The 23,186-nt window shown below is 47.4% G+C and overlaps 1 pseudogene; it reads right to left on the bottom strand.

Annotated features, from left to right (window-relative positions):
• Positions 1 to 542: 542 nt before the first annotated feature.
• LOC142422632 (protein FAM117A pseudogene) lies at positions 543 to 16,002 on the bottom strand (annotated as a pseudogene).
• Between the last annotated feature and the right edge of the window lie 7,184 nt (positions 16,003 to 23,186).

Here is a 23,186-nt window from a genome sequence, read left to right on the forward strand (position 1 = left end):
GGGGAGCTATGCCCTGGACCCACCATCTATTTTTGGCGCTCCCCAGGACTTCCTTGCTCTGCTCCCCTTTGCTGTTCTGTTGCATGCCCTTAGTGTTTGGGCTGGGCAATTTTCTAATCCTCCACAGACCTGGGGCAGGTGGAGCATGGAGGGTTGCTATTTGCTACCCAGAGGAATGCCAGCTCTTGCTCTTGCTCTCCCCCAGCTACCCACCTGGGGCTGGGCAGGGCGAGCTGCTGCTGAAAACCATCTGCCTTCAGGGTGAGCATGAGATGAAGATGCCACTCAGAAGAATCACTGAGCTGGTCAAATGTTAGGGTCCTTTAGAGTTGCTTTGGCCAGGACCTCCACCAAGATGGAGCCATGGAGATGGGGCTGAGGACAGCTCTCTCTCTCTTCTGGTCTTCCCTTCTGAGTGTGCAGCGGAGGAGCGGGAAGACAATCTGGGCCATCCCATCCCTTCAGGCACAGCCATCCAACTCTAGGACAAGCACAGGGGCCTCGTGCACAGCCCTCTGGAATCACACCTATGAGGGAGGGACTCAAGACCTTGGGGAGAATTTTTTCACCTGGTGCGGGAGGTGACAGGGACACAGGTATGAGTTGTGAGCTGCCCAGTTGCTAGCAGAGAAGGGAGGGCCCTTCACATTAGCAGGGACTTTGACATAATTAATAAAATTACTCAAAGGCTGACAACAAAGGGCTCCTCTAACCCCCTCGCCCTTCCCACTCCCATCTCAGGGGACAAGGAGCAGCTTACAGTGAAGTCATCGGTCTTCAAAATACAGTGGTGAGGGTGGGGCCCACAGACCACCAGGGAGCTCTGGAAAAGCATGGACTTGTCTGAGGGTGGGGGTCTACCTCTTGGCTCCGTTGGCAGTGGCGGCCTCTGGATTCTTCTGAGAAGGTGGCCTGGGGCTGGTCGGAGGGGAAAGGAGACCCTAGGCTTGAAGGGCACTTATGAAAGATGAAGCCCATGCTGGGGAAGAGGGGCTTCATCAGGTTGACAGGGAAGAAGGCAGAGCCAGTCAGGACGAAGTGGACTTTGTTCCTGTCAGGACAGGAAGTCACGAAGGTCAGGTCCAGATCTGGGAATGAGGCCTCTTCAAACACCTGCACTCTCTCAGTCTCTGAGGGCTCTCTCGTGCAAAGGCATAACTGTGTCTGGGCCTAGGAGAGGTGTCAAAGGCAAGTACTGACGGCAAGTGTCCTGGAGAGGAGGCCCTGTCCTTGAGCATGAATGCCAGCTCCTTGGTGGCGTGCTGGTGCCCCTCATGGCTGACCCAGCCAGCCTGCTTGCAGGAATGCCAGGGGCTCCAAGGAAAAGTGAGCCAGGCTCATGGGCTGATTGTTAGGGATTAGCTTGCCAAGTCTTTCTTTTGAGATGAATCTGGGTGGACTTGAACCTCCAGCCTTTTGGGTAATAGTCAAGTGTGTTAGACATTTGTACCATCCAAGGACTAATGTCAATAAAAACGCATGATTGATGAATTAGTAGGCTTTTTAATGAACGTGAGTCATTAGTTATGTATCAGAAATGCAAAGTTTGACTTTAGATTAAAAAAAGGATAATACATGAAACATTTAAAAATAATTTACCAAGGGTTCATGAGAGAGAGAGAGAGAGAGAGAGAGAGAGAGAGAGAGAGAGATAAAATGAGGAGCTCATTTACAAGAGCTCAAGTAGAAAGAAAATGTTTTGAAAATGATGATCGCCACATATGTACAAATGTGCTTGACATACTGGATGGATGGATGGATTGTAGTAAGAGCTGTAAGAGCCCCCAATAAAATGATTTTTATAAAACGGATAAACAAATATTTATTTATTTATTCATGTGCTTAGTTATTTCCTGTGCGCTAACTGGTCGAAATCTCACATAATAAAGAGGGTAAGGGCAGGTTAATGGAGGTCAGGACCAGGCCCTGGGCCTGCAGAAACTGGGTACCAAGGAAGGAGGTGGATTCCATCTACCAGCAATAGCTGCCATGGGGTGTTAGCGATTGCATTGTGTTCCCCAGAAAAATATGTGGAAATCCTAATCTGGGACACCTATGAATTTGACATTTGTTGGCAATAGGGTCTTTGAAGAGGTGATCAGTTTAAGGAACATGAGGTCTGTGTTAGTCCGGGTAGACTAGAGAACCAAATCCAGGAAGACTCAGATGTGTATAAGAAAAAGCAATTTAAAAAACGTTTTAAAAAAAAAGAAAAGAAAAAGCAATTGTGTATTAAGAAAATGTCCCGGCCTAGTCCAGATCAAGTCCATAAATCCCATATTAGCCCCTATGTCTGATACCAATCTATACATTTCTCTTCAGACTCACACAACATATGCAATGGAACCGAATGCAGAAAGATCACAGGCCAGTGGGTGGAAAGTCTTGTGAATCCAGTGTCCGTGGAAGCATCTCAGCGCTGACAGGAGTCTCCACGTGGCTCCTCCAGCTCCAGGGCTCTGTTCCATCAGTGTGTAGCTCCATGTGGCTTGTCAACAGGAATGTCTCACAGGGGGACAAGCAGAGAGAGTCTGTGTGTCCCTCCACCAGCGAGCTATTTATCTCTGTCGCACCTCCAAGTGAGGTCATCAAGCAGCAACCTGATTGGCTAACCTCCGCCCCTTCACTCGTAATAATCTCAGGTTGGCTCCAGATTATGTAACTACCACAAGGTCATCCTGGAGTAGGTTAGGAGACACATAGAGACTACAGAGGGAAGGGAACCATATGAAAATTGAGGCAGAGGTAAAGTTACGCCGCAGCTGGAGCCCAAGAAATGCCAGGGACCACCAGCACCTGGGAGAGCCAAGAAAAGATTTCTTCAGAGAGAGGATAGTAAACTTTTGTTGATATAAGCACACAGTCCAATACAGGAGGACACATTCCCACATAGCCTTGTGGTGAAGTGAAATGTCTGGGTATGGTTCTTCTGTCCATGTCTTTGTAACTCCCACCAAATGATTGGACTGTTGTTGTTGTTAGGCACCATTAAGCCTGTTCAGACCAATAGTAATTATCAATGCATCTTGATTGCACAGTTGATCGACTTCAGACTGAAGTCATTGAGAGAATTCTTCAATTTCCTCACCGCTAGCTTCTGTGGTTAGTGCATAAATTTGGATAATAGTTCTATTGATTGGATTTCCTTGAAAGTGGATAAAGATGATCCTATCACAGACAGCATTACCCCTCAACATTTGTTTTGTGATGTCCTTTCCAGCAATGAAGGCCATGCCATTCCTCTTGATGGGTCATCCCGGCATAGTAAATCATAGGATTCCAGTTTTCCTAGATGTAGACTTCACACATTCCACGTTCCAATTATTAGCAGAGTTTCGCAGCTGTCTCTCCTCACTTTAAGTCATGCCCCATCAGCAAATGAAGACCCCAAGGCTCTCCTCCCTGAAGGGACACAGCTTCTTGGTCACTCTTCAGTTGTCCTCTGACCTGAGGTGCCCATCCTCCTGCACTCGTTCCACCAATGTTCTGCTTCCAATACCAGGCCTTCAGTATATGAGGATGCTTTAAAGCTCTGCATAAAGTTTTCAGAGACTCCTTTCTCAGAAACGGGGAGCCATGTCCTTCTTCATTGTCTATTCTTATTCTGGAAGCTCTGCTGAAACATGTTCACTTTGGGTGACCCTGCTGGCATTTGACATACCAATGACATGGCTTCTAGCCTCACAGCAACACACAAGACACAACAGTTTGACAAACTGACAGACATGCGGGGGAACAATTGGGTGCTACCCTGCAAATAGTGTGAAACACCAATAGAGGTGATTGGTCAGCTTTGCCATTCCACTGGTTATGAGTGAATTTCTCAGAAGCAAGGTGCGGAGAGAATCCTGTGACCATCAAGAAGAGAGAGTGACCAGAGGAGCAAGTGAGGCAGCCTCTGGCATCTCTGCTGCCTCTGCCCCTTCACTTCTCTACCCAGTGGATCATGGGACAGAGCAGGGGAGAAGGACCGAGACTGTGAGGCAGAGCTTTGGGCTTCCTGCCTCGAAGAACAAGGCAGAGGAGGGGTGGGGGGTGGGAGAGATTGTATTCTTATCATTTTGTAACCCATTTGCTTTCCTGATAAATCTTATAAATGCTAAGTATTGTCTTTGAGTTCTGTCTGACTATTGCAACAGATTGTTGAACCCAGGAGAAAGCACATCATGGGAGGGATGGCTGTGCCCTGGCTTGTGATCATTGGACTTGGGCTGCTGGCGTGGAATTGGATTCTGTTTCTTCTTTGTGTAGCTGTGTAATCAACCAGCTAACCAGCAACATGAAAACCAATGGTCCTTCTGAGCTTACTCTCCATTCTGAGACAGTAACTAGCTTTTTTTAATAAAGGAAATCATTGTCAATATTTTGACTCTAAGAGTACATTTTGATGTGAGATTTGTCAGTAACCATTTATCTGTAGTGTTCTCACAATTTGCCTGTGCACTTAAGACCTTATCCAGGTTAATTATATAAGCAAATTAGTTTACCCCTCTCCTGCCCACCCCCCACCCCCAGGCACACTCTAATTTGGCTTTCTGGTGAATGAGAACTCAGAGCTTGTCCGTGTGGTCAAATAGAATAACATTTCCTTTGCTGACATTTTCTTCAAAATGACTTTGTATTTCCTTATTCTGCTTTAATTGTGAAATACATAGTCTCACTCTGATTGGGAGAGATGAACTGGTGTTAACTTACATCAATTTTATTGTAACTCCCAGTGTTTATCAAATTGCTCGATGACTCACTACTGTCTCAATTTCTGACTCTTCGCTTGTTAGAGGTTTATAAGTCCACTTTATTTATTTAATAGGAAGAATCACAGCTGAAAGGTCACGTGTCAAGCATTACAGAGTACAACAGGCAACAAAAAGCACAGCAACTTTAGCATTTAAAATTGTCCTCCAAGAAAGAAGACAGAGGAAAGGGGCTGGGCACGGAAGAGCCATTTCCTTTTTCCTGCTTATTAACACAATTCTCATTCCCCTTTAAATGGAAAATTCCCCATTAACAAGGCTAGTAGAGAATGATGCATTTAGATCGATTAAACTACTGTCATACCTTTACGTTTCAAAGCACATCCAAGCACAGTTGATATTGTCACATGATTATTTTTCTCTGGCAAACGAGAAGACACTTCAGGATTCTGCGTGCCTCTGGATCTCTCTTATGAATGGTAATTATCATTGTCTTATAGATGTGTGAGAGTACTGGGTAATAAAGTGTTCATCCGGATAAACAGAGGGGCAGAACACTCGTTTTTATTGCACTCAGGATGGAGACTGGAAGAGGCTGGCAGATGTAACAAAAGGCATATAATCCATTATATGAAGTAATTACACCGGAATCAAGGAGAATTTTTACAAGGTTTTGAATTTTAATGAATAAAATGGGCTTCCCTCTGGTTGTTGCATTTATACTTTTAATGTTCTCAAGTAGTTCTCTTCTTAATAAGGAGCTTTGCACAGTTATAGGAAACTAAGAAATAGTACATAAATAAACTGGCTTAATTTCTTATAATCAAAGAATTAGGACATTTTAAAGCTGGAAGAAGTTTTAAAATTCCTGAATGCATTATAACGGATTAAATTATGTCCTTGTTGTGCAGTGCCGTTCTTGGATGTGACACTTCTAGTCATGCTCGTAATAACTCCCATTACATGATGGCTCAATTCAACAACTCAGCGCTTTGCTATATTGTGTTCATGCCCGCTCATAGTGGCCCTGTGAAGCAGAGTAAAACTGCCCCTGTGGGTTTCCAAGGCTCTAAATTTTTACAGGACCAGAACCTCATCTTTCTCCTGCAGAGCAGCTGGTGGTTTCAAACTGCTGACTTTGTGACTAGCAGCCTGAGGTAGTTAAGGTCTATTGTGCCAACCTGGCCAATAAACACATGTGGTATTAATTGAAGGGCGGAGAGATAAATGGCTCGGTGAGCCTCACATTTCTAGTTCTCGGGTCTCTTGCTTTGTGTTGGTCTGACCAGGGTGCATCTGCCTTAGCCAGTTCCCTGCTTCAACTGGCTAGGCTCACTTCCTGGGAGACATTCCTGAGGAGAAGCCACATGGACCTACCTGAATGCAGCCCTGGGTGCTGGAGCAACCCCATGGAAACCCCTGCCAGCGTTGAGATGCTTACATGCTGACTGATTTGGCTTTTCTCCTGCAGTCAGTGTCATTGTGTGTTTTGTGAGATGGAGGAGGACTTTGTAGATCAGGTGTTGGACATATAGGCTAATGTTGGACTTAGGGGCTTGGACAGCACTGGGTTTGGATGCTTCATGAATGTACACTTGCCCTTTATATAAAACTCTCTCTTATATACATATATGGTTCTGTGGATTTGTTTCCCTAGTTTTGTGAGATGGAGGAGGACTCCATGGATTGGTGTTGGACATATGGGTTAATGGACTTGTGGGCTTGGGAAGCACTGGGTTGGGATGTTTTCTTGATGTGCACTTAACCTTTATATAAAACTCTCCCTTATACATGAGTTTCTGTGGATTTGTTTCTCTAAAGTACCCAGACTAACACAAGAAGCAAATATTGTAATTGTACAATTTCAAGAAGCTACATCTCATTAGCATGCATACACACTTGTTTATGCTAACTCTCCACTCAGGGGCATGCTTTTTATTATAATAAGACAGACTTTAGAAGAAGTGCTGCCTTCGGATTCTGGTGCTGGTGAAGAATATTGAAAGTACTATGAACTATGAAAAGAAGAAACAAACTTGTCTTGGAAAAAGTACTGTCAGAATGCTCCTTAGAAGCAAGGATGGCAAAATCTGGCCTCACTTCCTTTGGATATATTATCAGGATAGATCTATTTCTGGGGGGAAATCAGAAAATTAAAGGTTGGTAAAATAAAGGTCAGCAAAAAAGAGGAACAGATGAGCTGAGTCGACACAATGGCTACAAGCATGGACTCAACCATGACAACAAGTGTGAGGACCGGGCACTGTTTTGTTCTGTTATATGCACAGGGTGCTATGAGTTGGAACCAACTTGATGGCACCTAACGACAACAACTTTATCATTAAGGAACCCTTGCAGTGCAGTGGTTAAGAATTTGGGGCGGAGATGAGCCAGTCAGGGTGTGATGTAGTAACGATGAAAAATACAACTTTCCTCTAGTTCCTACATTCTTCCCCCCACCCCCACCCCCACTGACATGATCCGAATCCTACCTTGCAAGTCTGGCTAGACCAGAGGATGTACACTGGTACAGATAGGAACTGGAAACACAGGGAATCTAGGGTGGATGATCCCCTCAGGACCAGTGGTGTGAGTGGCGATACTGGGAGGGCTTAGGGAGGGTGGGTTGGAAAAGGGGAACCGATTTCAAGGATCTACATGTGACCTCCTCCCTGGGGGACAGACAATAGAAAAGTGGGTGAAGGGAGACGTGGGACAGGGCAAGATATGACAAAATAATAATTCATAAATTATCATGAGGGAGGGGGGAGTGTGAAGGGCGGGGAAAAAATGAGGACCTGATACCAGGGGCTTAAGTGGAGAGCAAATGCTTTGAGAATGATGAGGGCAATGAACGTACAAATGTGCCTAACACAATTGATGTATGTATGGATTGTGATAAGAGTTGTATGAGCCCCTAATAAAATGATTTTAAAAAAAGAATTTGGATGCTGATGGAAAGGATGTCGCTCTAACCCCATCAGCAGCTGTGTGGGAAAAAAGCTGTGACGAGGCTTCGGAAAAGATTACAGCCTTGGAGACCCTATGGGGAAGTTCTGCCCTGTCTTTTAGCGTACTTGTGAATGATAATCAAGTTGATGATCATGGTTTGGGTTGATTGGTTGAATATTGTCATTATCCCACAGGCATTGTGGGCTCGGTGGATTTTATTGAAACAATCTTACTGGCCAACAGTCACGACCTCACACAGGACTGGCAACAGTTAGAGACACACAGCACTCAGGGTGACTTCCTCTCTCTGATCCAATGCATTGTGAGCCTCACATGATGCCCACAGTCCCTTTGCCTTTGGTCCCCCTCTTCTCTTTTCCACTCCCCTGCCTGTCTCCCAGGTCCTGACTCCCCCTCGCAGCACCCAGGGATCCCAGAGATAGAGAAGGTCAAGTGGTTTCTGGTTCCAGCCCGGTAGATCTGAGGTCCTCCACAAGAGAATGCGTATGAATTTTGGTGCTTTGTTATGCCAAAGGCATCATGCTATTTGGTGGGGTTAGTCTGAAGGGAAAGAATTAACCACTGCAGGCTCTTTAGGTTTTATTTGCCATCGACTATTGACTGTCTAGTCGGGAGCCTTGGGGGTGTAGTGGTTGGGGACTAACCTTGAGGTTAGCAGTTCAAAATCACCAGTCCATCAGTTGTTCCATGAGAGAAAGGTGTAAATGCAGTTTTGTACCTGGAATGCACCACAAGCTGGGGGCTATCTGTAATAATATTTTCCCTTCAATGACGAGCCCATGTAGCATGCTTGCTTTTTCAAATGTCCGATCTGCTGCTTTTGTGGTTCCTGGTTTGGGAGGGGGTGAGAGGAGAGTTGAGTTCCTGATGTCGTCTGCAGTGGCTTGACTGGTCAGGCCTCAGTTACTTTGACCTGGACCCTGTTCTGAGGTTACTGACCTGTTTTTCAGACCTTGGTCAAGGGGCCTGTGAGGTCCAAACTCTTGACCAGCTCAGAAGCACAGGAGAAATGAAACATCCAAGGCAAAAGTATCATTCAGGATTTACACTCCTATAGACTAATTACACTAGAGCCAATTATCAATTATGTTAAATTCTTCCATTGTCTTGTCTCTCACTGGAAGGATTCAGGAGAATAGAAAGATTTCTTGTTAAAGGTAACAAACATTAGGCTGCGAATTTTACATGACAAAGAATTAAGATGGAGAAAAAATATTGTTAGAAATTTATTTTCAGAATTCTGACATAACTAATGTAATTGAGGGATTAAGTAAATGCTTTACCAGTATTGGGATCCCTGGTGGTGCAGTGTGTTAAGCTAACCCCAAGATCAGTGCTTCAAACACACCAGTCACAACTCAGGAGAAAGATCAGGCTCTCGGGTTTGGTAAAGACTTACAGTCTAGGGAGCCCTGGGCAGCAGTTCTTTTTCCCATAGGGTCCCTCTGAGTCAGAATAAACTCAACAGCAGTGAGGAGTGGGGAAGTTTGGGTTTAACTCTATCACCTACCTGCATCTATGTGTCTGCATTTTACCGCCATCAAGAATCACAGCTCATGCTGGAAGAGACCGTCTTAATTCCCATTTGGCAGATGAGAAAGTTGAGCACAAAGTGTGTGGCTAAATACCGGTAAATACATGAGTTTCTGTGGATTTGTTTCTCTAAAGTACCCAGACTAACACAGGCTGTCAGCTGTAACTACAGGGATATCCACTGCAGTGGAAAGACACACACACACACACACACACACGAAGAGAAATGAGTGTTATAAACCTACGTGGATATGCATCTTTTCTGAGGAAAAAGGTACACACCCACAAATTAGCAACAGTGTGTGCCCAGGGAAGGGTTATTTTAATTTTCTTCTTTTCATTTAGAGGCATCCTCTAAATGCTCAATCCCAAACTGACATCATTTCTTGTATTACATCTTAACTTGCTTTTATGATTACGAGTGTCGGGTTGCCTCTGATGACGTGCTCAGTTCATAGCAGCCTTCCTTCTACCCGGAGCACAGGGTGGGTGGTGGTTAAATGTTCGGACGCTGACTAAAGGTCCGTGGCTTGGAAATGCAGCCGCGTTTCAGAGGAAAGAGGTGGTAATTTGTTTTTGAGAAATTCAATCCGTGACCATTGCAGTGTGTTGTGCTCACCGTATTGCGGTCTGCGTATTGGTCCGGTTGTGAGGAATTTTGTTCTCTTTCGGAGGAGGTGCATCCACTCTGAAGGGTATGGTTTTTCATCTTCGTCAGCAGTCTTTGATCTTCAGGTCCTCTTAATTTTCCTCAAGCACAGTTGTGACTTCCGCATATCGCAGGTTGTTAATGAGCCTTCCTCTCATCCTGGTGCCACATTCTTCTTCCTGTGACCCAGCTTTTTGGATTGTTTGCTCAGCACACAGAGTGAATAAGTAGGATAAAAGTAGCAAACCCTGACACGCACCTTCTGATTTTAAACCACACAGTGTTCACCTTCGTTCTGTTCAAATGACTTCACACATGTCCAGGTTCCACATGAGCACAAGAAAGTCTTTGGAATTCCCATTCTTCACGACATTATCCACAGTTTGTTATGATGCACATGGCTGGGTGCCTTCGCATAGTCAATGAGACACAGGGGACATCTTTCTGGTACTCTCTGCCTTCAGTCAAGATCCATCAGGCGTCAGTAAGATTATGCCTCGTGCTACATCCTCTTCTGAATCCGGCTTGAATTTCTGAAAGTTCTGTTGATGGACTGTTGCAATCATTAAAAAAGCCGACTTCAGCACGATTTTACTTGCGTGTTACTCTAGTGTTTCAGGGTACGAAAGAGACCCCCAAGGACTACTTAAGGAGACTATTGATTATCTTAAAGGGACACAGACACGGCATCCGGAGGAAGGAGACATCAAAATGGTGCCTGAGGATTCACAATCAGGAAGTGAGGTCAATGGAGCACAGAACAAAGGGAAACACAAATCCATGATTGGTGGCAGATCAACGCATCACAGTTCCAGGCAGGATTCCAGAAGCAGGAACAGGACCACGAGTGGGACACGTACATGGTTAGATAGAAGGGCTTGCAAGGTGGGTCCGGGCCTTCCAATCAAGGCAGTCAGGGTGACACTGATATGGCCTGACTCATGACTATGTAACCTTCTGTTCTGTCCCCACGAAGCAAGTCCCTAAGAGAGAGACTCTCCCTTCTTGGTCTGGCTAGAGAGGGGTGGAGATAATTTTCTTTATTTTTAAATCATTTTATTACAGCACATTTGTATCTATGTTGCCATCATCCTTTTCACAACATTTTCCTTGTATTGAGCCCTTGGTATCAGCTCCTCATTCTTTTCCTCCCTCTCCCACCCTCCCTCATGAGCCCTTGAAAATGTATAAATTATTATTATTTTCATATCTCATACGACCACCGACTCCCTTCACCCGCATTTCTGTTGTTTATCCTCCAGCGGTGAGAAGGTGTCATACAGTGATCGGTTCCCCCTTTACTTTTCAAGGCACGATGTCTGAGGGTGAGATTATTTACATCCTTGGTTAATGACCAGAAAAAACTATAGTGGGTGCTTAATCTATTTGGGGGCCCTGCAGATGGACTTTTGATGGTCACTGCCATCCAGTGCCGTTTACAACCTTCGTTCTCAGGATGCAGTAAGCTCCAATACCCTGGTGATCTTGTTTGATCACTTCTGGGTTTGCCGAGTAGCCTTCCTACGGAATGAGGACAAACATGGGTCGCATCCAATCAGTTGACCAGGTTCTCTGGATGTCTTGGATGATGGAGTGAGGGCTCCCAGCATGGCATCTGTTTGTTGAGCATTTCCATGGATCGTCCATTAGTCCTGGAGCCTTGTACCAACATGCCTTCAGAGCAGCTTGGATGTCTGCTTTCAGTACCTTGGTTCTCATTGCCTCCTATAATTGTTGACCATCGATCACTCTTTTTTGGTACAGTGACTCTGTATTTCTTCCATGAAGAACCACCCGGAAAGCTAATTAAAACCGATTCTTGGGCCTGCACACCTTAGCTCCCTGAGATTCCCTGTTAGTAGGTCTAGGCTAGGACAAAGGAGCCTGGGTGGCTTGCCTAAAGGTTCCTGTTTGAATCTACCCAGGAGCTCCACAGAGGAAAGGCCTGTTGGTCTATTTCTGAAAAGAAACCCCTATGACTGGTTCTGCCCTGTCCAGCAGAATCCCACCGGGCTGGTAGGCACCCGATGGCAGGGAGTTTTCTGTTTGGGGGTTGGAAAACCAAAAGCTGCTCTCTTCATAAGCTCCCCCCCCCCCGGTGATGAGGTTGCACCGACCCTCAGATTTCACAATGGTAAGGAAGGTATTGTGCCAGAGGAAAAGCATTCACTGCTTTCCCACATGGAAATAGCCCCTTCTGCCTCATCCCCAGAAATACAATAAACTGAGATTGACAGTACTCAGGCTCACTGTGTCTCAAAAGTCATAAATTGATGCTTTTCATGGTTTGTGCTAATTCAGAAAGGCCTTCCTGGGTCAGATCCAGTGGTATGGATCGAATGGCTCCCCCTCCCCCCATAACTACAGGTAATAAATTCCACCCCCCTAATCCTATTTAGGAATGGGGCTTCTATGTCATGTCAAAGAGGCAGCAGGGTGGGTGTTTGAGTCAGTCACTAGCGGGGTATGAAATGAGCAGGTTAGCAAGGAAGCAGCTGGTGGGGCTGGGTGGGGGTGGGGTGGGGGTGGGGGGTGGGAAACAGTCGCCCTCCATGCACAGAGGCCGCCCCTGAGCGAAAGCCTCCTCCTCAGATGGCTAGGATTGGACTTTAGTGAGAAAACAAATTTCTTTTTTGTTAAAGCTACCCACTTCTGGTATCTGTTACAGCAGCGTGAGATGCCACCATCTTCTCTCTGCCTTTGGTGTTCTTTGAATAGCCGCCCGCCCCCCAGCCCCAGCTCCCCACCCTTGGTATCCGCTTCTCTAGTGCCCTCTCTGCTCCACCCACGAAAGCCTGAAGGAAGACATTCTCAGTGCTCTCCCAGCTCAAGCCCACTCAGCTCTGGATCCTCTTCCACCTGCAGAGGCCAAGCCTCCCTCTGAGAATCCTTCAGGTCTCGGTGACCCAGCAGAGTTTCTCTCTCTACTCTGGGCCTCCCCAGCACGTTGGGGGAGAGGGCTTTTCTGTTCCTCCTTTCAGAGGCTTCTTTTGGAATAGGAACTGAGGTGTCCAGCAGACCCCCTAGACTGCTGCATGATGGTCGTGCCACATTTTCCACGCTCGGCTAGTGTGTGTAACAGGCAAGGCAGAAATGGGCGTCAAATCATGGTAAACAGAAGAAAAAAAATCAAGGAAATGCAGAAGGAACGATGCCCGCTCTGGAAGGGTGTGGCGTAGCTATCCCGGGTTGGTGCCTCAGAAGCAGACTCTGTGCTGGGGATTTGAGGCACGTGATTTATGAAGGAGGTCTCCTAGGAGAAACCTAGAATAAAGTGGAGGGACCGAGGTAGGGAAGGGTGCGAAGTCAGCAGGAGTGTAATGTAAGCAAAGCGCTCTGGGCATTGGGCGTTCATATCTTCTGCTCCCGGCGGTCTCTGGCCAAGGTCACCCAGGCACTTGCTGTTCTCTGAGCCGGAGGTAGAGTGACTGCGGACGTGAAGGGCAGCTGCCAAAGTGACACAACAGTTGGGACCCAGAGCCCGATGGAGTCAGGAGAGGGGCCGTCACACTTAAAGAATGCAACAGGAACCGGCAGATGCACACCTGTGTTTAGTGCGGCAATTTCCATTAACAGCAAACACGGGCAAACACCCCGGAACTCCGACGGCGGAGAAATGGATAAGCAAACTCTGCTACATTCATGCAGTGAAATATCATGCATCAATAAAAAACCCCAGGACACCTCCCTTGAACTCCACCTGACGTAGACAAAGCTAGAGACCATTAGGCTTTGCCAAGTTAGTCAATCTTATGAAGATACATTCTTAGTGACACTATTATCCGAAAGAAAAGCAAAGGAAAAGGTAAGTGGTCTTCATACCCAAAGATTAAACGTTGAAGACTCTGAGGAGGCCCGGGGTAGCGGGAGGGGGAGGGGCAGGAACTCACAGTGGGAGGGAGGCGCTGTGGGAGGGGGACAGCAGAGAACCATGCCTATGGGGGGTCGTGGCACGTTACTGATCTCTCTTGTTGGGAAGGGCTGTCCAAATACATAGAATATGCATCTTTCGCACACTTCTTCAATACAATAGCACCTTGCCCAGCTAAACGGTCATTCCATGATACCCACCTTCCCGACATGATCACTGAAGACAGACGTGTGTGTAAGCAAACATGGTGAAGAAAGCTGATGGTGCCCAGCTATCAAAAAGATATAGCATCTGGGGTCTTAAAGGCTTGAAGGCAAACAAGCGGCCATCTAGCTCGGAAGTAACAAAGCCCACAGAGAAGAAGCACACAGCCTAAGCGAATCCAAGGTGTTGAATGGACCAGGTAGCAGACACCAAGGAACAAAAACCATCATTGTGTGATCACCTTCCTCACATAAACACTGAAGATGAATGTGTGCATAAGCAAGTGTGGTGAAGAAGGCCGATGGTGCCTGGCTATTGAGAGATATGGTGTCTGGGGACTTAAAGGCTTGAAAGCAAACAAGCGGCCATCTAGCCCAGAAGCAACAAACCCCACATGGAAGCAGCACACCAACATGTGTAATCATGAAGGGCAGAGAAGACCAGGTCTCAAACAACAAAGGCAGGGGGTTGGGGGGGGGGAATCACATCACCGTGAATGAGGGGAGTGCATGATGGGGACCCAATGCCCATCTGTAGACAGCTGGACATCCCTTGCACAGGGGTAGTGGGGAGGAGATGAGTCACTCAGGGTTCAGTGTAGCAACAATGAAACTCAAAACCTTCCTCTAGTTCTTGAACCCTTCCTCCCCTCCCAATTATCATGACCCCAATTCTACCTTGAGGACCTGGTTAGACTAGACGATGCACGGCGGTGCAGTAGGGATCTGGAAACACAGGGAATCTAGGACGAATGAACCCCTCAGGACCAGCGGCGGGAATGGCGACACCAGGAGGGAAGGGGGTGTAGAAAGGGAGAACCGATCTTGGGGATCTATGTGTAACCTCCTCTCTGGGAGATGGACAATGGGAAGGTGGGTGAGGGGAGATGCCGGGCAGTGTAAGATAAAATAAAATAATTATTTATAAACTATTAAGGGTGGAGGGGGAAGGGGGGAGTGGGGAGGGAGGGGGAGGGAAAAAAGGAAACCGAGATGGTTCCAGGAACCCAAGTGGAAGGCAAATTTCGAGAATGATGAGGGCAACGAATGTATAAGGGTGCTTAGCTCAATTGGTGTATGTATGGATTGTGATAAGAGTTGTATGAGCCCCAATAAAAATATTTATTAATTAAAAAAAGAATATGCATCTTTAAAACCCAAAGTCAAATAAATGGATAATAAACAAATGAATGAATGACTAAGGTAAAGGCTCACAAGCCTTTAAAAAACCCTCCAGATTCTTTACCCCTCAGATCTAAATATTGGTCCGAGTCATTTTTAAAAAAAAAAAAAAAAGGAAAATAAAGCGGAAGTGGACTTGGAGTCTTTAGTGACACACGAATCCATTTCAAACATATGAAAAGAAAGAACTCGTGCCAGCGGTCGGGGGAGCTCTTGGTGGCTCACCAACGGGGCCCCAAGCAGGCACGCTGAGGAGGTTGAATGTGATCCTGTTTTAACCTTGCAAGTCTTGAATCGTGCTGCAATGACTGGAGCTGGATGGGGAGCACCCATTTGGAGGCTGTATCCCAGCGTTCCCACGCTGGTCCCAGCCTGGCGCGCTAATCTGCCTGCTGCAGATTCCAGTCTGAGGTCTCTTCGTGGGAACCAGGACCCACATCTCACAGTTGGTAAGTGCTCAACACCCACACCTATCCCAGTGTGGGGCTCTCTCTTCCCACACGTGTAGCCAAGGGAGTTTCCCTTGTCCTCAGACGCTCTGGCCCTGGCCTGTTCTGCCCTAAACTGGTATCTGATTTGGCCTTTTCCTTTAGTTTCTAGAAAATCTTCCATTTGCTTATGGACTCTTCTGAGCAAAGCTAGTTTCTGAGACAGAAAGCCACAGGCATGCTCATCCACAATGTCCAGCTGTGAGACGTATGTGCACACTTGGCAGGTACCAAATGGACAGGGTCCCAAGGGGGGAGAAAAGGATGACAAGTGTATCCACCTGCGATTGTGGGAGTCTTTTGCCTCTTCCCTCCTCTCTCACCCAGCCAGCCTGTCCTCCTGGAAGCCCACTTTCTTCCGGAGCCGGATGGACCCCTGGGCAGGCCTGAGTTGCACTTGCTTCCACATGGACCGAGCAGTCAGGTGGCTGATGCCAGCCTCATTATCATAGGGCAGCAGTTGATTGACTCCCAATGATACCTTCATCACAGAATGTCTTCTGGTCTTTTGTTATTTGGCTAAAGCTTGCAGGGGAGAAATCGAGAGTGGAGCTGTGGACACACTGAGGATGTGCTGTCGCCGCTGCTGTGTCGATCTGGGGTCTGTCCTCTGGGAGGGGCTGTCACTTAGGTCTGGCTTCAGATTCTGGCAGATTCTGTTGGCTACTTGCTTCTTCCCTGAGAATACAAGACCCTCCTTGGTGAATGCAAACGAAAACCAAGTTGCCACATGCTGCCTCAAACAACTGTGAATAGAAATTCCACAGGATCCAGCAATCCTTTTGCTGGGCATCTGTGTTAGTCTGGGTTGACTAGAGAAACAAATCCAGAGACACTCATATGTGTGTAAGAAAGAGCTTTACATAAAAGAGCAATCGTGTATTGAGAAAACATCCCAGCCCAGTTCAGATCAAGTCCATAAGTTCAATATTAGCACATATGTCTGATACCAATCTATACAGTCCTTTTCAGACTCATGCTACACATGCAATGATGCTGAATGCAGGAAGATCACAGGCCTGTGGGTTTAAAGTCTTGTGGATCCAGTGGCACTGATGTGTGTCTCCACGTGGCTCCTCCTGCGCCAGTGCTCTTGCTCCATCAACAGAGCTCCATGTGGCTTGTCAGCAGGAAGACGAAGCAGAGCGGGAAAGTGTCTGGACTCCAGTTAGCTATTTATCTTCACTGAGCCTCCAAATGAGGTCATCAAGCTGCGACCTGATTGACAGGCTAGACTCCACCCCTTCGCTCACGTTGACTAAAGCTTATGTAACTGCCACAGTACCTATCCTAAAGAAGTGAGAGTCAGGGCACCAACAGACATGTGCACACCCAGGTTCATGGCAGTGCTGTTCACAATAGTAGAAGTGGGAGCAACCTGTGGGGAGTTGTGAAATGCCGTCAGTGGGAGAATGGATAAAGCAACCCTGGTACATGCACACAACACAAATGAAACCAGGAAGCACCTCATGACATGGATGGATCTCATGACATGTAGAACGTTATGCTGAGTAAAATCAGCCAAGTACTAAAGGACAAATATTATACAAGACCAATGCTGTCAGTGGGGGAAATCCAACAAGATAAATACTCTCATACCAAAGGGATCAGATGTTGGAGGTTGCCAAGAGGGAGAGGGAGGATGGAAGGGAAGTGGGACAATGGTCTGGATTGTGGACAGCTGTTGACTTAGGTGAAGTGGAAGACGGTGGTCCGCAGGAGTGAGAAAGGAAATCAAGGAGTGAGAGAGAGGGACACTGCTGGGGGGTTGGTTAGTAGTTTCCCCTGTGGAGTACAAAGTTAACAAACTGAAACATAAATCCTCCACCTGAGTTACAACCAAAGAAACAAACAGTGACTATGAAGTCGACTTTAAGTCGTGGCTACCCCATGTGTGTCAGAGTAGCACTGGCCTCCACAGGGTTTTCAAAGGCCGATGATCTTGGAAGTGGATGGCCAGTCTTCCTTCTGGGGGACTTGACCTGCCCACTTTTCAGTGAGCAGCCAAGTGCAAGAGGAAAGGCGGTGGAGAATGAATGGATGAATTATTAAAGGACCCGCTGTATCTGGGATTTGTCATCAAGTCTTTGAACAAACATTACAAGCATTTCAACAGATGGCACATCTTCCAAACAGAACCTGTCCGGCTCATATCCTCCGGGTGGTTGACCGACATAAGAGGTACCAGGGAAGGGAAGTGACTGGGGCTGGAGGAGGGCGTGAAGTGGAGGCAGACGCTAACTAACTCTCAGAGCCTCTGCCTGACAGGGTGGTGAACAGACCTTCCTGATGCCTGGAGTTTAGATGGCCAACAGGAACTTGGGGGCCTGGGTTGAGGATGTGAGAAAGAGGTCAGGGAGGCAGGCAACCCTGGGGGACCCCTCAGATGGTCTTGAAGGGAGAAAGCAGTCAGAAGAGGCTTCCAGACCCCAGACTCTGTGCCGCCTGCTCTCCTGGCAGCAAGCCTCCACTCAGGTGGCCCCTGCCCCCGAGGTGCACTGCTTCTGGGACACAGTGGTCTTCACAGGACAGTTCCCTGGGAAAAACAGGTCCAGCCAGACCGGGATTCTGAGAAGGCAGGAGGCAACATTGACTGGCATAACTCCCCAAAAGTTTAAGGAGCGAACCCTCGTTCGGAACTCATTACTTTGCTATTATTTGGTCATACGGGGTTAATATTTCTACAGACTCAACCCCAGATGAGAGCTCACTGGGTTAAACTCAGTAAAAGCCAGAAACGTCACAGATAATCATCCACCCCCCAATGCAGTCAATCTTGCCATTTTTGAAATCAGGGTGTGATTCACATACACTATGTGGGTATAGCACACCCACCCCCTCCCAATCAAGGTGTAAAGTGCACCCCCCTCCCCACCTCCCAGGATCGCCATGCTTCATGCTCCTGGGCAGTCAGGACCAGCTGCCTCATTTGCGGGTCCCAGTGCAAAATGAAGATGCAGGGCCCTTCACTCGCAGAGGAGGAAAGAGGTGCCCATGAAAGTCACTGAAATAGAAAACCCTATTGCTGTTGCAATCCCTAGATTTGCCATGCTGTCTTTGATTGACTACGTCGTGTGCTGAATAGAAATGCATTTTAAAATCAGTTGCCTACAATGGCCCCTCATCTGCCCATTATTAACGCTCCTGTGAGACGAGAGTCTCAGAGCATTTCCCTCATATGTGACAACCACTGGAGCCCCACGGTTTGAATCTGGGAGCTCATGCATTACCTAGGAGCGTCATTCTTCCCACGGCAACGAGAAGCAGCACACACCGAACTCAGTTGTTTTTCTTCCCCTCCTCGTTCTGCACACCTTCGCCCAGCACTCTGCGCCTCTGTAAGATGCGCCCTGGTGACAAACAGGTCTTCCTTCCAGAAGAGTCTTACGGAGAATGGGAAGTGACCGCGTCTCCTCCCACCAAGCACACCAGGAAGGGAGCCACTTAATTATTTCGGTGTCGCCCTGGGAATCCTACGCTGCATTCATGTGCCACGTTTACAGTCCACTCCTTTTCATCAAGGCTTCTTCGTTTACAGCCTCTTTCTGGTCTCTGAGTTTCGACAGTAGCGAGTTTGCTTCCTTTGACAAGCTGGATCGCACCGTGGCTGCAACAATGGCTCACCCATAAGAACCAGTGTGAGGGGGCGCAGGACCGGCCGTGCTTCCTTCTGTTGCCCAAGGAGTCACTGTGAATCAGCACCCCCTCGGCAGCACCTAATGAAAACATTTCGCTGTGATATGAAGCTGCAAACACAGCCACCTCCATAGCAACCCATGCTCATGTTGTGCTTGCTTTGAATTTTCCTTGAGCTTCTACACATTGGGGTCTAGATAGCTGCACCTTGAACTCCCTGTAAATGAAGCAGCCAGGGCGGTAGTAGATAATAAGCATACGACACATATCTTCTTGGCTCACAGGCGAGCTACCACTGGATTTTGCTTAGAAAATAGAAGTTCAATGATAAAATCATTAAAATTTCAAGATGGTAATAGCAGGGCATCACACTCAGGCTGGACCACTCTGAATGTAGAGCCCTTGGGCCACAGGAAGTTCACCCTGTGTGTAGTGAACAACTGTCTCTACCTCCAGTCCCCGGCCACGATTGACCTGTTTCCTCTCCCTGTAGTTCTGCCTTTTCCAGAATGTAACATAAATGGCACCACCAATGTTATGGGTTGAACTGTGTTTCCCCCAAATGTGTGTTAGGATTTGAACCCCCAGCCCTATAAATATGGAGAGAGGAGGTTTTATTTTGTTATATTAGTGAAGTCTGAGTAGTGTAGGTTGGGTCCTAACCATAATTACTTTCAAGTTATAAAATGATTGTAATATGGGGGTCCCATTTTGGGGATGGCTGCATCATCTGTCCCATAGAGAGATGCTGGTGGTCTGGAAAGTACGAAGGGCTAAAATCCCCCTCCCCTACCTATCTGTCACTTTGTCCGACTATAGTGACTTGAGTGTTGCTATGATGGTGAGATCTAGGACACTTTTATTTCAAGGGCTAGTAGGGTCATCCATGGTGGACACATTTCAGCACAGCTCCCAGGTAGGAGAGACTAGGAAGAAAGGCCTGACCATCTGTTTTGACCAGAGAGCCAGTGAAAACCCGATGGATGACAACAGAGTACTGGGCGACGAGCCGCTGCGCTGGAGGGTTTAACAATAGATCCAAACACGCCATCGGCCACGAAGATGGTGCAGGGCTGTTCCACTCTGCTCTACGGGGCCACCGAGAGTCAGAGGTGACTCAGCGACATCTGATGGGGAGAGAAGTCGGAGAGAGAAAACACATGGAAGAAGAAGAATGGACAGGGCATAAGATGGACTTGGTGGAGGGGAGGAAACGAGAGTGTCGGGGCGACAGAAACGTAAAAATAGGAGCGAATTACACACACACACACACACACACACGAAGATGGGTGCCATGTGAAGATTGTCTACTCTGACCAGGAAGGTGTCAAGACCCTGGTTTGGACCTTTAGCCTCTGGAACTGTGGGAAAAAAATTCTTGTTCCTCATAGCCTTCCACTGCGGTGTTTCCCTATGGTAACACTAAGTAACCACGGCACATGGTAGAGAGCTCGAGTCTGACTCCTTTCCTAAAGCACAAGACATTTGTGGGTCACCATGACGTTGCGAAGGTCCCTAGGTGGCTCCAATGGTTTTCACTTGACTGATAACCTAACAGTTGGCAGTTTGAACCTACTCAGGGGCACAGAGGGAGAGCAGACCGGGTAACCCAACTGCTCTTAAGGCTGCAGTTGAGAGACCCCTAAGGAACCTAAGAACCTCTACTCTGCCATACTTGGGGCCCCCAGCAGGTGAAGCAACTCAATGGCCGCTCACAACATGCTATTGCCTCTGTCAGTGCTCCCTTGGATGGAGGCCAGACTTTAATCCTCTCCGGCTGAAGAACAACACTTCATCTTAATACCTTAGTCCCAGGGCTTTTTCTCTGACTTTGCAGGTTAATCAGATTTTTTTGTTTGTTTTGGGTTTCTTGAGATAGGTCTTGGTCTTAGGCTAGAAGCACCCTCTCCCACTCTTGACAGCAATGGTATGGTGAGGAAGAAAGGAGCAGGCAAAAGCAGTAAACATTTCATTCCACCCTGAGCAAGGAAGAACTGGGAGGGGCATATAGGCAAAAATGTGTCTGGGAGGGGGAAGTGTGTGTGTGTGTGTGTGTGTGTGTGTGTGTGTGTGTGTACATGGTTCCCCTCTGTCCTGCCTGCTGGCTCTGCCTGGCTTCTTTTCAACGTTTCCCCATCGTGATAGGCTCAGAGTGTTGGCAACTTTACATCAGCCAAGCCCAGCATGTTCTGAGGACCTGGTTGAAACGTACTTCGGAGAAGGAGCTGTGAACGGTGAACAAGCGGAGGCCCGTGCAGGCCTGCTCCTGCTCAAGAGCTCTTCTGGGGCAGCAGTGTGCACAAGACAAGAGGACAGGTAGCTCTCCACTCTCTGTTCCCGACACCTTCCCCAGAGCGTCTCGCACAGCGGGGAGTGTGCAGCACTGAGGGAGGGTCTGTACCATTTCCAGTTCTGTGACCTCAGTGTTCCCATCTGTCGAGGCGGATCCAAATACCAGCAGTGGCCACACTGGAATTTTCATTTTAGCTCTTTTGAAGGATGACACACAGCCCTGTTCATGTCATGAGTGCATTGAAGCCGTGTGTTCACACACTGAACACGGAACACATCCAGATGAAGAGACGCACCATCTCCAGGCCCCTCGCTGGCCATGACCCCCACTCGGTGACCCCTGCACTAGAGCATTTTGAGAATAAACAAACTATACTAGGTGTCGAGTTCTTGGTGTGCAGCAACTGGCAAAGCATGATTACCGTATGTTATGACTGTTTGTTAAAAAAATGAATTGATGAAGAACACAGCTTTCCCCCAGATCCTGGATGCTTCCTCCCCCCAACTACCATGATCTGAATTCTACCTTGCAGGCCTGGATAGGACAGAGGCTGTACACTGGTACATATGAGGGCTGGAGGTACAGGGAATCCAGGGTGGATGATACCTTCAGGACCAAGGCTGTGAGGGGCGATGCTGGGAGAGTGGAGGGTGAGTGGGTTGGAAAGGGGGAACTGATTACAAGGATCCACATGTGACCTCCTCCCTGGGAGAGGGACAGCAGAGAAGGGGGGAAAGGAGACTCCGGATAGGGCAAGATATGACAAAATAACGATGTATAAATTACCAAGGGCACATGAGGGAGGGGGGAAAGGGGAGGGAGGGAAAAAAAAAGAGGACCTGATGCAAGGGGCGTAAGTGGAGAGCAAATGCCTTGTTAATGATTGGGGCAGGGAATGTTTGGATGTGCTTTATACAATTGATATATGTATATGTATGGATGGTGATAAGAGTTATATGAGTCCCTAATAAAATGTAAAAAAAGAAAAGAGGAGAAAAAATGATTAGGGCAAAGACTGTACAGATGTGCTTTATACAATTGATGTATGTATATGTATGAACTGTAATAAGAATTTTATGAGCCCCAATAAATTGTTAAAATAAAAAAATAAATAAAATTTTAAAAAATGAATTGAAAGGGAGCTTTTGGCTTCACGAAGCTGTGGCCATTTGTATCATTTTAATGAAAGCAAGAGTCTTAAGGTCAGTATGTCAACACACACACACACACACACACACACGTCTCTCTCCATGGAGTGCATTAGGCTGAATGAGTCAAGAGTCTTCCAAATAATCAGCTATTTCCTTATCAGAGAGGACCAGATGGTGCTTTATACGACAAACGGGCTCCCATGGAATGCCAAGGGTTTTGCTTAGATGAGAACAGAAATCTGCAATTCGGCGGCTGTTCCCACAGAACAAAGAGCCAGATGCTGCCATGTGTCACAGTGGGGACACCCACGAGGAACCAGCCAAGCCAGGGCACAGGTGAAGAGGCCCAGAGCCCCGGGGGCAGGTGGGGAAGGGGCCGGGGCATCCTGACCATGGCTTCCTGTACCACCTGCACATCCCATGAGACACGCAGAGGAACCTGGCTGGCGGGAAGCTCCTGGAGACCCGGCCCGAGTGAACTGAAAATGAGTACATTCCCAATTGGCTTCATAC

The sequence above is a fragment of the Tenrec ecaudatus genome, chromosome 12 (genome assembly GCF_050624435.1).
Source record: "Tenrec ecaudatus isolate mTenEca1 chromosome 12, mTenEca1.hap1, whole genome shotgun sequence".
NCBI lineage: Eukaryota > Metazoa > Chordata > Mammalia > Afrosoricida > Tenrecidae > Tenrec > Tenrec ecaudatus.